Source organism: Halichoerus grypus, chromosome 10 (assembly GCF_964656455.1).
Source record: "Halichoerus grypus chromosome 10, mHalGry1.hap1.1, whole genome shotgun sequence".
Classification (NCBI taxonomy): domain Eukaryota; kingdom Metazoa; phylum Chordata; class Mammalia; order Carnivora; family Phocidae; genus Halichoerus; species Halichoerus grypus.
Genome location: NC_135721.1, coordinates 51106137 through 51119122, shown reverse-complemented (window position 1 = coordinate 51119122; position 12986 = coordinate 51106137).

The following is a 12986-nucleotide window of genomic DNA, read 5'->3' as shown; positions in this document are numbered from 1 at the left end:
GGAAGAACTGCACGCGCCCGCCCCGCCCCGCGCCCCGCCTCCCCATCGGGCTCGCAGGCGTCTGCCCCTCCTCCCCTCCTGGCCCCGCCCCGCACACCCGGCTAAGCCTGAGCCCCTGGGAGGCTGGAGGGGGCGCTGGGACTCACTGTCTCCATCCTCTCCTCTCTCCTTCCTTCAGTCTTAAAAAATATTTAATATGATTAACATCCAGATCAAAGCGCAGATCTTAGGTATATAGCTCTAGGAGTTTTAACAAACCCTGCCCTTTCATAGTCAATCTCCACCGTTTCTCCCCCCTACTCCCCCACCCTGACCCCAGGCAACCACTGATCGGCTTTCTGTTACTACAGATTAAATTTTCCTTCTCCGGAATTTCATATATGTATGTACAGTCGACCCTTGGACAATGTGGGGTTAATATGGGATTAGGGGCCCGACCCCCCACCCCCAGTGGAAGATCCCCACATAACTTTTTTTTTTTTTAAAGATTTTATTTATTCGACAGACAGCCAGAGAGGGAACACAAGCACGGGGAGTGGGAGAGGGAGAAGCAGGCTTCCCGCTGAGCAGGGAGCCCGAAGCCCTGGGATCATGACCTAAGCCGAAGGCAGATGCTTAACGACTGAGCCACCCAGGTGCTCCCCATATAACTTTTGAATCCCCCCAAACTTAAACTAATAGCTTACTGTTGACCAGAAGCCTTACTGATAATAGTCGATTAATATATTTTGCATGTTTTATATATTATATACTACATTCTCATAATAAAGTAAGCTAGAGAAAAGAAAATATTAAGAAAATCATAAGAAAAGATTTATACTACTGTACTGTATTTATTGAAAAGAATCCCTATTTAAGTGACTGGTGCAGTTCAAACCCATATTGTTCAGGGGTCAATTGTACGTGTGTTTTTAAGGTTGTGTCCCTCTTACACTTAGCTACTCTCACAAGTTTTGAATATAGTATGTTTGTTCAAACATTTTCTAATTTCCATTACAAATTCTTCTTTGATTCATGGATTATTTAGAAATGCATCTCTTAATTTCCAAGCATATGGATATTTTTAAGATAATTTTTTTTTTTTAAAGATTTTTATTTATTTGACAGAGACACAGTGAGAGAGGCAACACAAGCAGGGGGAGTGGGAGAGGGAGAAGCAGGCTTCCCGCCGAGCAGGGAGCCTGATTCGGGCTTGATCCCAGGACCCTGGGACCATGACCTTGAGCTGAAGGCAGATGCTCAACGACTGAGCCACCCAGGTGCCCCTAAGACAACTTTTCCTATCAATTGGAGAGGCGACTGCATTATGGTTAGCAAACATACTCTGTCTTTTGAAATTTGTTGAAACTTGCTTTAGGACCTCAAAGACTTTTCTGACTGCCTACTTCCCCACCCCATATGCTCCTCTGTCATGCATTCCCTTAGCATCCCGTACTTAACCTGTGACAGTGCTCATCACTACTGCTCATTACTTGTCCTGTGTTCTTTTTTTTTTTTTTCCTAGAGTAAAACCTCTTCGAGGACAAGGACCATGTTTATCTTTTTCATTGTTCTTCCTAAATTCTTCGCTTAGTGTCTGGTGTATACTAACCCATTAGTAAAGGTTTGTCTAATGAATGAATAATTTATTTCGTTATAGAAGTAATTAATCAAAAATATTTGGAAACCAGACAAAAGCAATAATAGAGAAATTAAAAATTTTAAATCCATAAATACTACCCTACTATTTTAAATGCCATTGTTGGCATTTTTCTTAATTTTTTTGGATTGAACATGGTAAACATGTATTTCTCATAAATCAGCTGACGTTCAGCTCATGTGGCAGCTCCAGGACTCCAGTCTAGTTCTAGTTGCTCTGCTCTCTCCAAGGGCCACACCCTCCTCTGCATGGTCTTGATTTCTTTCTTTCCAGTCCTTTTTCCTATGTGGATTTTTTTTTTTAAACACTGAAGTAATAGAATATATATACTTTGATATCTTGCTTTTAAATTATAAGTACTTTCATGTCATTATGTACAAATAAAGGGAAACGTAGCATGTGGCTAATGATCAATGTTAGGGAGAAGACTGAAATTATAATACAAATGAAAACACTCGAGTAAGTCCTGGGATGGGGGCTGGTAAACCCCCAGATGGTGAAGCAATCCAAGAACTGAGGGGACACATATAACTTTGTAGAACCCTAGGATGGTGACCAGAATCCAGAGAGATGACTGCATGGTAGGTCCAGGTAGAGAGGGCCTCAGGAAGCCTGAGAATATCTCTTTCCCCTGGCCCAAGATAGAAGCTACCTAATGATCTCTCAGCAGTGGGGAGAAGCACAGAGCCTGAAAGTAGAGAGGCAGAGCTGGACCTGGACAAATCTTGTCACCTTGACTTTGGACTTCTGGCCTCCAGAACTGTGAGACATTTCTGTTGTTTTAGGCCACCCAATTTGTTGTGCTTTGTTACAGTAGCCCTAGGAAATGAATGCACATGTGAAATAATATTCAGCATCACTAAAAATCTAAGAAATAAAAAATAAAACATCAGTGTTTTTTATACTACTGTTAAATTTGTTAGATATCAGGTTAAAACCAATCGTAGGTAAGAATGAGAGAAGGGGCGCCCGGCTGGCACAGTTGGTTGAGCGTCCAACTCTTGGTTTCGGCTCAGGTCGTGATCTCAGGATCCTGAGACTGAGCCCCTTGTGGGGTTCCACGCTCAGCGGGGGGTCTGCTTAAGACTCTCTCTCCCTCTGCCTGCCCTCCCCACATGCTCACGTGTGCGCACACATGGTCTCTCAAATAAATACATCTTAAAAAAGGAGAATGAGAGGAGAAAAGAACATTCATACAAGGTAATGATATAATGATGTGAATGGTGGTGGGGATTTAGCTGTAGGGCAAGGCTATTGGCGATATATATAAGCCATAAATATATAAAAACCCCTTGACTCAACAATTCCGTTTAAAGGAGGAACATAGGGAAATAATGTTTGGAAAGACATGAATAAGTATGTTTACTACGGCATTTACAATAGCCAATATTTGGAAGCAAGTAAATGTGTAACAGGAAACTGATTAAATAATTAATAAAAGTACCATGCAATGGAGTGCCCTGCAGGTACAAAGCATGATGCTGTAGGAGTATTTTCACTGACATGAAGAAGAGATGTATGTTCCATTTGATTGGGGGAAGAAATCAAGTGACAAAGGAGTGTACATCATGATTATATATACATATGAAAGTTTGAAAAATTATACAATAAAATGTTAAGGTCTGTTATATATCGGTGATGGGATTATAAAGGATTATAATTTTCTTCTGAGTATTTACATGGAGTTTCTAAGTTCTCTGCAATTAATGTGTCTCTCTTGGTTATATAAAAATTCTCTCAAAAAAAATTCTCTCAAGTTAAAACATTTCATCATAATCAATGAGCAAGAGAGCAAGGATTGATTAGCTCATGTAATACTGCAGCTCACTCAGCAACACTTTAAAATTATTATTATATTTGGGGCGCCTGGGTGGCTCAGTCTTGAGCATCTGCCTTCGGCTCAGGTCATGGTCCCAGGGTCCTGGGATCGAGCCCCGCATCGGGATCCCTGCTCGGCGGGAAGCCTGTTTCTCCCTCTCCCTCTGCCTGCCGCTCCCTGTGCTTGTGCTCTCTCTCTCTGTCAAATAAATAACATCTTTAAAAAAAAAAATTCTTTTTATTATTAGGTACTTTCCCCACAAAGACTTAAGGTCATGTAACTGCCCAGATATGCTCTTTGGACACAAGGTTAGCATGGGAAAGCTCACCACATGGCAGCCGGTGCTACGGATTTCTGTTTTCATGCCGACAGGTTGGCCTGTCCGTAACCATAGCTGTGCCCAGATTGCCATAATGACAGCCTTGCCTCACCCAGCTTCCTGAGCGGACGCATTCCTTCCTCCTTGCATCACAGAATGCTATTCTGATTCCTGAGGGTGTGGCCAATCCTAGCTTAGTACCTGCTTGCTAAGGACCCGCCCTGACTCACTTGATCTTCGGTACCAACGATCTGATTGCTACCATGGGATTTTATTTTATTTTTTTTCCTCAGCTCCTTCAACTTGAAGAAAACACCCTCCTACTCACTTCTCCTGCTGTCCTGCCCATGTACATCCCTCTAAGGTTTAACAGAATTTTCTTTCCTCTGTAACTTTGGAAAGGCAGGTGACCTGGTGTGTGGCAGGTTTAATGGAATTGCCAGAGTACACAAAATATTTCTGATAGAAGTATCCTGGTCACGTGTTTACAGTAGTGAATCATGAGGATCTGCTGTTAACCTCTCCATAGATACATGTGCACACATGCACATGAACACACACACACAACTATGTAAAGAACTATAAAGCGCCCTATAATTGTTATCTTATTATCAGGGATGCTTTGGGCTCACTTTTTAAAAATTTAATTTTATTTTTTTAAAGATTTTATTTATTTATTTGACACAGAGAGAGAGTACAAGCAGGGGAACAGCAGAGGGAGAGGGAGAAGCAGGCTTCCCGCTGAGCAAGGAACCTGATGTGGGGCTCGATCCCAGGACCCTGGGATCATGACCTGAGCCAAAGGCAGATGCTTAACTGACTGAGCCACCCAGGCACCCCTGGGCTCACTTTTCACTTTGATTCTTTTGAGCATATCAATGAAGTAGAAATAAAAACGAAAGGACAGACATGGGAGTAGCTTTTCCTCTTAAGGAGAGATTTGTGACTGGAGCCTAAGCCTCTCAATGAGGGTAGGTCCTGCATTGTATTTTTTGTTCCTTAGTGACCACTGACTGTCTGGAGAGAGAAGTGACATTTACTGAACACCTGGTATGTGCCAGGTACCCTAATAACAACTTTGGTTCCCAAAGAGCATGTTCAAAGACCTTGGGTTACTTGTTTCATTTCTCCAAAAATGGTGCCTTTTTGGGTTGTTCTGAGGAGTAAATGAAATAACCATGTAATCAGGACTGGCACATATTTGGTAGTAAATAGTTCATTTATTCACCAAAGGTTATGTGTTAATCAGTTGACAAAAATGTGACCCTAGGCTTGCAGGAACCCTGCATTTCCCTGTATTCCCTATATTTCCCCTTGGAGCAATTCAGTATTCGCTAATTCAGCGCTCATGGTAAATTTATAGAACTTTGTGAATAACGAGAATAGATCATCCTTTGCCTCACCCAAGGGAGTGGCCTCTGCCTACGGAGGTTCATTAGTGCCTAAGAAGGTTTGGGTGCTGAGCTAGGCAACCAGAGATCATCTCGAGTAAGACATCCATATTCCTAGAGGCTGCAGCTTGGGCCTGGGGCAGGCCCTGCCTTGGCCTCTAGCACTTGGTTTACGAGGCTCAGAGCGTTCTCTCTCCTCTGCACCCTGTTGTCCAGGTACCAGGATCACGTTGCTGCCTGCTCCCCCACGCAGCTCAGAGGTACCTGGGGAACCTTATGATTTAAGCTTTTTCAGCCTGTGGCCAAATTTTCTGGAAGGACCATGTACTGCTTTTATAAATGTGGTAAGAAAAAAGAGAACCCTGAACAGAAAAGCTCTCTGGGCTGAGGGCTGAGGTCCCGGGGGTGTCTGAGCTTCCACCCCGTGTGCAGACCCTTTCCTCAAGCATGTCACCACCTGAGAGGTTGCCCGTCGCTAGCCCTGCCCTGCCCCCTGCTAGCTCACAGCCCCTCACCCACACCCAGGCCAATTCCTCTTTGCTTTCTGCCTAGTTTGACAAGATTAGCAAGATCCATTCCCAAGAATGGGTACTGAATTTTACAAAATTATTTTTCTACATTTATTAAGATGAGCACAGGACTTTTCTTCCTATTAACAAATTGTATTAATAATATTTATAATGTAGAACTGTCTTTAAATTCTTCAGCTAAATCATATTTGGTTGTGGTATGTAATTCCTTTCAAATCTGCTGCATTCAACTTGCTGTTGTTTTATTTAGGATTAAAAAATACTGTTCATAAATGAGAATGGCCTTATGGGGATGTAATGCACAGCATGATGACTATAGCTGATAACACTGTGCTGTATATTTGAAAGTTGCTGAGTAGATCTTAAAAGTTTTCATCACAAGAAAAACAATTTTGTGACAATGTGTGGTGATGGATGTTAACTAGACTTAGTGTGGTGATTGTTTTGTAAAATATACAAACATCGAAAAAATGCAAATACTGAATCATTATGTTGTACAATTGAAACATAATGTTCTATGTCAATTATATCGAAATAAAAAAATGAAAAAAAGAAATGAGAATGGTCTATATAGTTTTTTGACTTGTACTTTTCTTGACTTTGGATTCCACATTATGTAAGATTATGGAATCTTTCCATTTTCTATGATTTACACTTATTTTTATTAATTTTTTTAAAAGATCTATTTATTTTAGAAAGAGTGCAGGGGGGAGGGGCTGAGGGAGAAGGAGAGAGAAACACAAGCAGACTCCATGCTGAGCGCGGAGCCCGACACAGGGCTTGATCTCACAACCCTGAAATCAGACCTGAGCTGAAATCAAGAATCGGGCGCTTAACCAACTGAGCTAGCCAGGCACCCCTATAACCTACATTTAAATGAGTTTTGAGGGGGAAGTCTCTGTTTATATTGCACTGACTAGTCTTTGGCCAATAGCAGTTACTGTGTCAATGGGTAGCTAGTCTAATTATCACTAGGCCCCCAATCTTCTCTCTGCTGCGACTTGGATGGTAACTTTTTGGGGTCTTGCTTCAGCTTGTGTCCCTGACAGCAGGACCCATCCCATTCCTGCCTTATTTAAGGCAAACTCAGCCTTGACCATAGTCTTCCTGATTCCCCTCAAAGATGGGTAGCTGCTCTTCTGCTCAGTGGCCCCCTCCTCATTTCCCAGTATCTTCCTCTTGGCTCTAGACAGCCCCCTTATCACTGATGGAGTAGGTTGGGCCATCTGGTAAAACTATCAGGGCCCAGTCATTCAGAGGTAAGGCCCAGAGACTCCTGCATTGTTGATCAATCCAAATCTGCTCTTACTTGGGGTGAGGGGACAATTTTTTAAACCAGAGTCTAACTGCTCTCTGAGCCCTGCATGCCCATCTTGATTCTCCTGATCACAACCAACTCTCCAAGTCCAAACTCGGTCTACCCAATGTTTTTCCATGAACCACTGGAAGCCTCAGAGTATTCTATACAAATTTTTAAGATCTTATTTCTATTTTGTTGATAATCTTATAAAAGGTACAGTCATGTCTTAGACTATCTGGATGACCAAATTTTGTATAGATGCTCCCATGTGATTTCGGGACCCATGTTTGCATCTCTGTTTACCATCACATCAGCACTAAGTCATACTCCCCCTTTTTTTTAAACTTATAAATTGAAATATTTTCTCTAACTACAACCTTGGATAGGCTAGTGGACAAGTCTGCAACAACAATCTTTTTTTTTTTTAATTAAAGATTTTTATTTATTTATTTGACAGAGAGAGAGAGAGTAAGAGCAGGAACACAAGCAGGGGGAGTGGGAGAGGGAGAAGCAGGCTTCCCGCCAAGCAGGGAGCCCGATGCGGGACTCGATCCCAGGACCCTGGGATCATGACCTGAGCCGAAGGCAGACGCTTAACGACTGAGCCACCCAGGCACCCTGCAACAACAATCTTAAGCCTGGAAATTTCCTCCTCATAAGAAGTCTATACGTTCTTCAAGTTTCAACTGTTCTAGATTGCTCTGTCTGAGACCACTCCCTCTGCCAGGGGAGGCTCCTTGGAGTGCCTGTGCTCACTTTGATACATTTCTAGCCATCCCTTGTTTCATAGGTTTTTCTGCAGTGTCCCCTCCTAATCCACAACTGGAATCTGCATCAACACCTGCTTCCAATCCATGGGCTTTGCTGTGGGGGAGTGAGGGCTTGGGCAAGACCTTTGGGTACAAGGAGAACAGAAGATCCAGAGCTCCTCCCCAAGTAGGCACCATGGTTTTCATGTTGCATCTCCAGGTCCCAGCAGCAGGGGTCACTACACGAAAAGTTATAATCACGTGGCAGCTTTTTCACCAGCTTCCTGGTGTGAACTCAGGGGAAATTGGGGCAGCTTGGAGCCTGTTGTTTACCCCATGGGGTCTGTATAACGACACCACTGTACACAGTGGAGATGAGTGGATCTGATGTCATCGTGGCTTCTGCCCGCATTGTCAGCCGAGAGTGGGAGTATGCTGGACACACTAAGGACACACAGGCAAATCAGATTTATCTATTTGAGACAGTTATTTATAAACTCTCTAGATGGTTTATACATGTAAAGAAAATAATAAAATATCCAAATAAGCCCCAAGGACCAGCTCTCTGTTTTAGCTACTTAGCGTCTTGAAAATTCCAGCAATAGCTCCAGTTCTTCTGCTTCTCCCCATGAATGCCAGCAGCCCACCAGTCCCTCAGGGGCCCCGGACCCCACTCAGGACGGAGACCAGAAGAGGTCCTTAGCATGCCTGTGAATCTTCTCTGTATCTTTTTTCCTCTTAAGAGTCTGAAACAAAGTATAACTTACCACTTGGGCAGATCATTTCCTCTTCTTGGACTCAGTTTTCCCAACCAAAAATGAGGTTAAATCAGTGTAATAAATTCCTCTTCTGTGAGGTGATCCTCCAAATTCTAAAATCAACCAAAACCAAACTCTCAAAACAACACAGGTATTTTTTTCTTAAATGTGTTTAAAAACATGCAATAAAATAGAAACACACACACACACACACACACACACACACACACTGTGGTTATTATTTTGTAATAAGCTATCTTTGAGGGGGTGGTGACGCAGATCTGGGAACAATAGGTGGAGGGTAGGCCACAGACAGGCAGGGGTGGAGGTCTGCCATCTCCTGGATGATCGCTGCCCTGTCAGGCCTCTTGTAACTATTACAGAATTTTTTTTTTTCTTCAAGATTTTATTTATTCATTTGAGACAGAGAGATACAGAGAGAGGGCACAAGCAGGGGGAGAGGCAGAGGGAGAGGGAGAAGCAGGCTCCCTGCCGAGCCAGGAGCCAGACGTGGGGCTCGATCCCAGGACTCTGGGATCATGACCTGAGCCGAAGGGGACGCTTAACCATCTGAGCCACCCAGGAGCCCCCACTATTACAGAATTTTGTCAGAAGTTGTGCTTTTTGTTCTTTGTGCAAGAAAAATGAGTCAGTATTTTCACTCTATTATGAGATAAAATAACATATAAATATACATTGAATCATTTTGTGTAGCATTTAACTTCCCTGTGAGACCATTTTGACTGCTTCGTTGAAGCCAAGTGACCTTGCTCACATTCTGTCGATGGATGATGATTAAAAAAATGTTTGTTAAAGTTTTTGAGAAAGCATTGGGTTGTAGGGCCTTTAAATTTCTTTTAGGCCTGTGAATCTACATTGATGGGGATGGAATTCTGGGAAGGAAAGAAGAAAAAAAGGTAGGAGGCCCCATCCAGTAGGGTCTTAGGGATCTATCAAAGCAAAGTGTGTGTATGTATACACATACACACACACAAACACTGTTTTGTATTCTTTCATGAAAATACAGTCAGTTAGAGGGTGCCTGCGTGGCTCAGTTGGTTGGGCGACTGCCTTTGGCGTGGGTCGTGATCCCGGGGTCCCGGGATTGAGCCCTGTGTTGAGCTTCTTGCTTGGTAGGGAGCCTGCTTCTCCTTCTCTCTCTGTCTGCCGCTCCCCCTGTTTGTGCTCTCTCTCTCTCTCTCTCTGTGTCAAATGAATAAATAAAATCTAAAAAAAAAAAAAAAGAATACAGTCAGTTAGGTGCAGCCACAAGAGAAGACAGGAGAGGCTCAGGAAAACAAAATTTATTATACTCATAGGTCCTAGGAAGCATGGCACTCCATACGGGGCCACCTGGGAAAGACAGCAAGCAGCATGGTCAGGAGGCAGGAGCAAGGGAAGCACTTAGTCCATGGCCTTTATTGGGGTTTCCTTGGGAAAGGCAAGGCAGAACTGGGTGAACAGTTTAGGATGGGCTAGTCTGAATAATTTCAGTGGGCTCTAAGCTCTAGGGGGTGGTCCCTAGTTGCTGGGGCAGATTGGGCAGTCTGGTAAAGCTTGCAAGACCCGGGCTTCTGAGGTGAAGCCCAGCTGACCCTTGCAAAGTTTATCAATCCAAATCTGCTCTTACTCAGGGTGGGAGAACATTTTTTTTCTTTTTTTGGTGGCTGGTTCTGGAATGAGTAAGGCACAGGAATATTGCTTCCAGGTCAGACCGAGGAGGTGAGGCCAGGCTTTGATTGCTTCGTTTGCATGTCAAGGGTATGCTCCTGGCTGGGCCACAGGAAAGGGCAGTCTCTCGTCAGGAGGAAAGATTTTTAAAGATGTCAAAACATGATAATGTACTGAAAATATTTATTATAATATATCTGGGTGTGTTCCGTAATATATATAACATATATAAGAGCAACATATTGTAATATATGTTACAGAACACACCCAGATGCGGAGAGTCACACAAAGACACAGACATATACTCTTCCTCAGAGATACAATCTCTCTCTCTCTCTTTTTTTTTTTTTTACCAATCTCTTTTTTAAAAGATGAAGGTGTTCCAGGCTTGGCCCCCGCTTTCAAGGAATCCTACATGAGGTTTCTTCACAATCAGGGCTATTTCCAGGTAATCCATGGTGCAGGGAGACCTCCCAGTATTCTGACTAGCTTAAAGGCCTTTGCATGATAGAGGAATTCATTTTCTAGTGGAATTTGAATTTCAAACATGCTGCTGACAAGCCTCCCAGTGATTTAGTAATTCTCAAACTTTAGTATGCAGATGATTCTCTGGGAGGCTGGGTTGGGATGCAGTGTTGGGCCACATGCCTCCGATACAGCAGGTTGAAATAGAGGCCTAGGGATCTGCAATTTCACAAGCCCTCAAGTGATTCTGATGCAGGAGTTTCATGGAGAAACATGGCATCAAACTGTCTCAGAAATCCCATTAATGTAACAGAATGTTTACTGAGAGAATCAAGGTACTAAGCGTTCTAGAAAAAACATGCACGAACCACCTAGAACACCTCTTTCTTGGGAATCACCTTTTTTTCTTGCTCTCACAAGCAGAAGGCTTCTCTGCTCCTCTTTCTAGTCTGGATGATAAAGCTAAGTGGGCCCACCTGTAAGGTGCTCACAAGGTACTAGAATTCCCAGGTTCTTGACTCACTGCAATTATATTGGCTTCAGCTGGCTTTGTTTTTTTCCCGTAACTTCTGGGATTGCAATAATAGTCTGGCTTCTCAAAACTTTAAACATTTTATATGACTCACAGGAACAAACACATTTTATTTCTTGATCCAGTGTAACATACAAACACACACATTTATTGAAACAAGTTTCTCAATACTTAAGCCTTTATGATTACATTTTCCATTCTGTTCTACTCAGTTTTTATTTAAAAATTTTTTTAAATTTATTTTTTAAAAAGATTTTATTTATTTATTTGAGAGTGAGAGAGAGCAGAGAGAGAGAGAGAACGAGCAGGGGGTGGGGTGAGGGGCAGAGGGGGAGGGACAAGCAGACTCCCCGCTGAGCAGGGAGCCCTGGGATCATGACCTGAGCGCAAGGCAGAAGCTTAAACGACTGAGCCACCCAGGCACCCCTCTTCTACTTAGTTTTTAAAAACATACTGGTCATGATACACTAGATTGAATTCATGACCCACTGTTCTAGTTTATCTCTTGTTGCATAACAGATCACCCCAAAATTGAGTGTCTTAAAACAGCACCGATAATTTTATTACCTCATGTTTTCTGCGGCACAGGAGTTTGGGAGGGGCTCGGCAGGGCTGTTGTGACTTAGGTCTCTAAGCGGTTGTAGTCAGTTAGTGACTGGACCGGGTCAGGGTGGGGCGGAATAAGCTGTCTCTCACGTAGTCTCCCCGTGGGCTCGTGTGGGCTTCCTCACGGTATGGCAGCCCCAGGGCAGTTGGATTGATTACATTACAGGTGGCTCAGGGTTCCAGAGCTGAGAACCAGGAAGAAGATAGCTTAGTCACACAACATCACGTCTTCCGTCATCACAAGCCCACCCCAACTGCTAGTGCAGGAACTCCGCCTCCCCATGGGTGGAGTGACAAAGTCGCATTGGAAGAAGTGCCGGGGTAAGGGCAGGTACTGATGAGGCCATACCCACGTAGAGGGCACCATGGCAATTTAAGAAACACTCCTCTAGAGGGCGCTGTTGTCATGTGACATTGGATCCATTTCTCTTTGGGGGACGGGGCCGGGTGATGGGTAGGATGTGGGGAAGAGAGAAAAAGGAATTTGAGTATTGGCGAAAGTGGAGCAGCTCATCCTTTTTGAACGGATCATTCTTTCTGTTGCATAGGACACGTGATGGCTGGGCTGGGTGCGTATGGCCTTGTGGATACCCTAGGGGAAAGGAACCCAGCAAAGGAGGAGGAGGGCTGCTGACCTGCGTGCAGGCTTTAGGTCTATGTGCATTTCCCCCAGGACCTAGCAGAAGGCCTTGCACATGGTCTGCTTTGACAGTGAAGTATAAAGTGCCTGCATATCACCAGGCAGAAGTCCAAGCTATGGGTAGGACAGTGGCACCCCAACACCCTCATGGAACCCACGATTCCCAAGAAAGCACGGCTGCCTCCATGCTTCTGGTACTCAGGGACTAGAAATGATGATTTGGAAGAATATTGAAGAATATTGTGAGCTTGTCCAGGGACAGTGTATAAAGTGAGAAGAGAAAGGGCTCAAGGAGAGAAAACTGAGCAACTTCAGCATTTAAAGAGAAGAAGAGGTGGCAAAGGAGACTCAGAAGGTGAAGGATGGTCAGGGAGACAGGAGGAGAACTGGAGAGCATGGTGACAGGGGCTGGGACAGGCTTTCTAGGAAGAGGGAGTGGCACTGAGGGTCAAGTGTGGCAGCAAACTCAAGACTTAGAAGAGACCATCAGATTTGGCAACATGGCAACTGTTGGTGACTTTTATGATGACATTGGCAGGAAGCCGGGTGGGCAGGACATTATTGGGA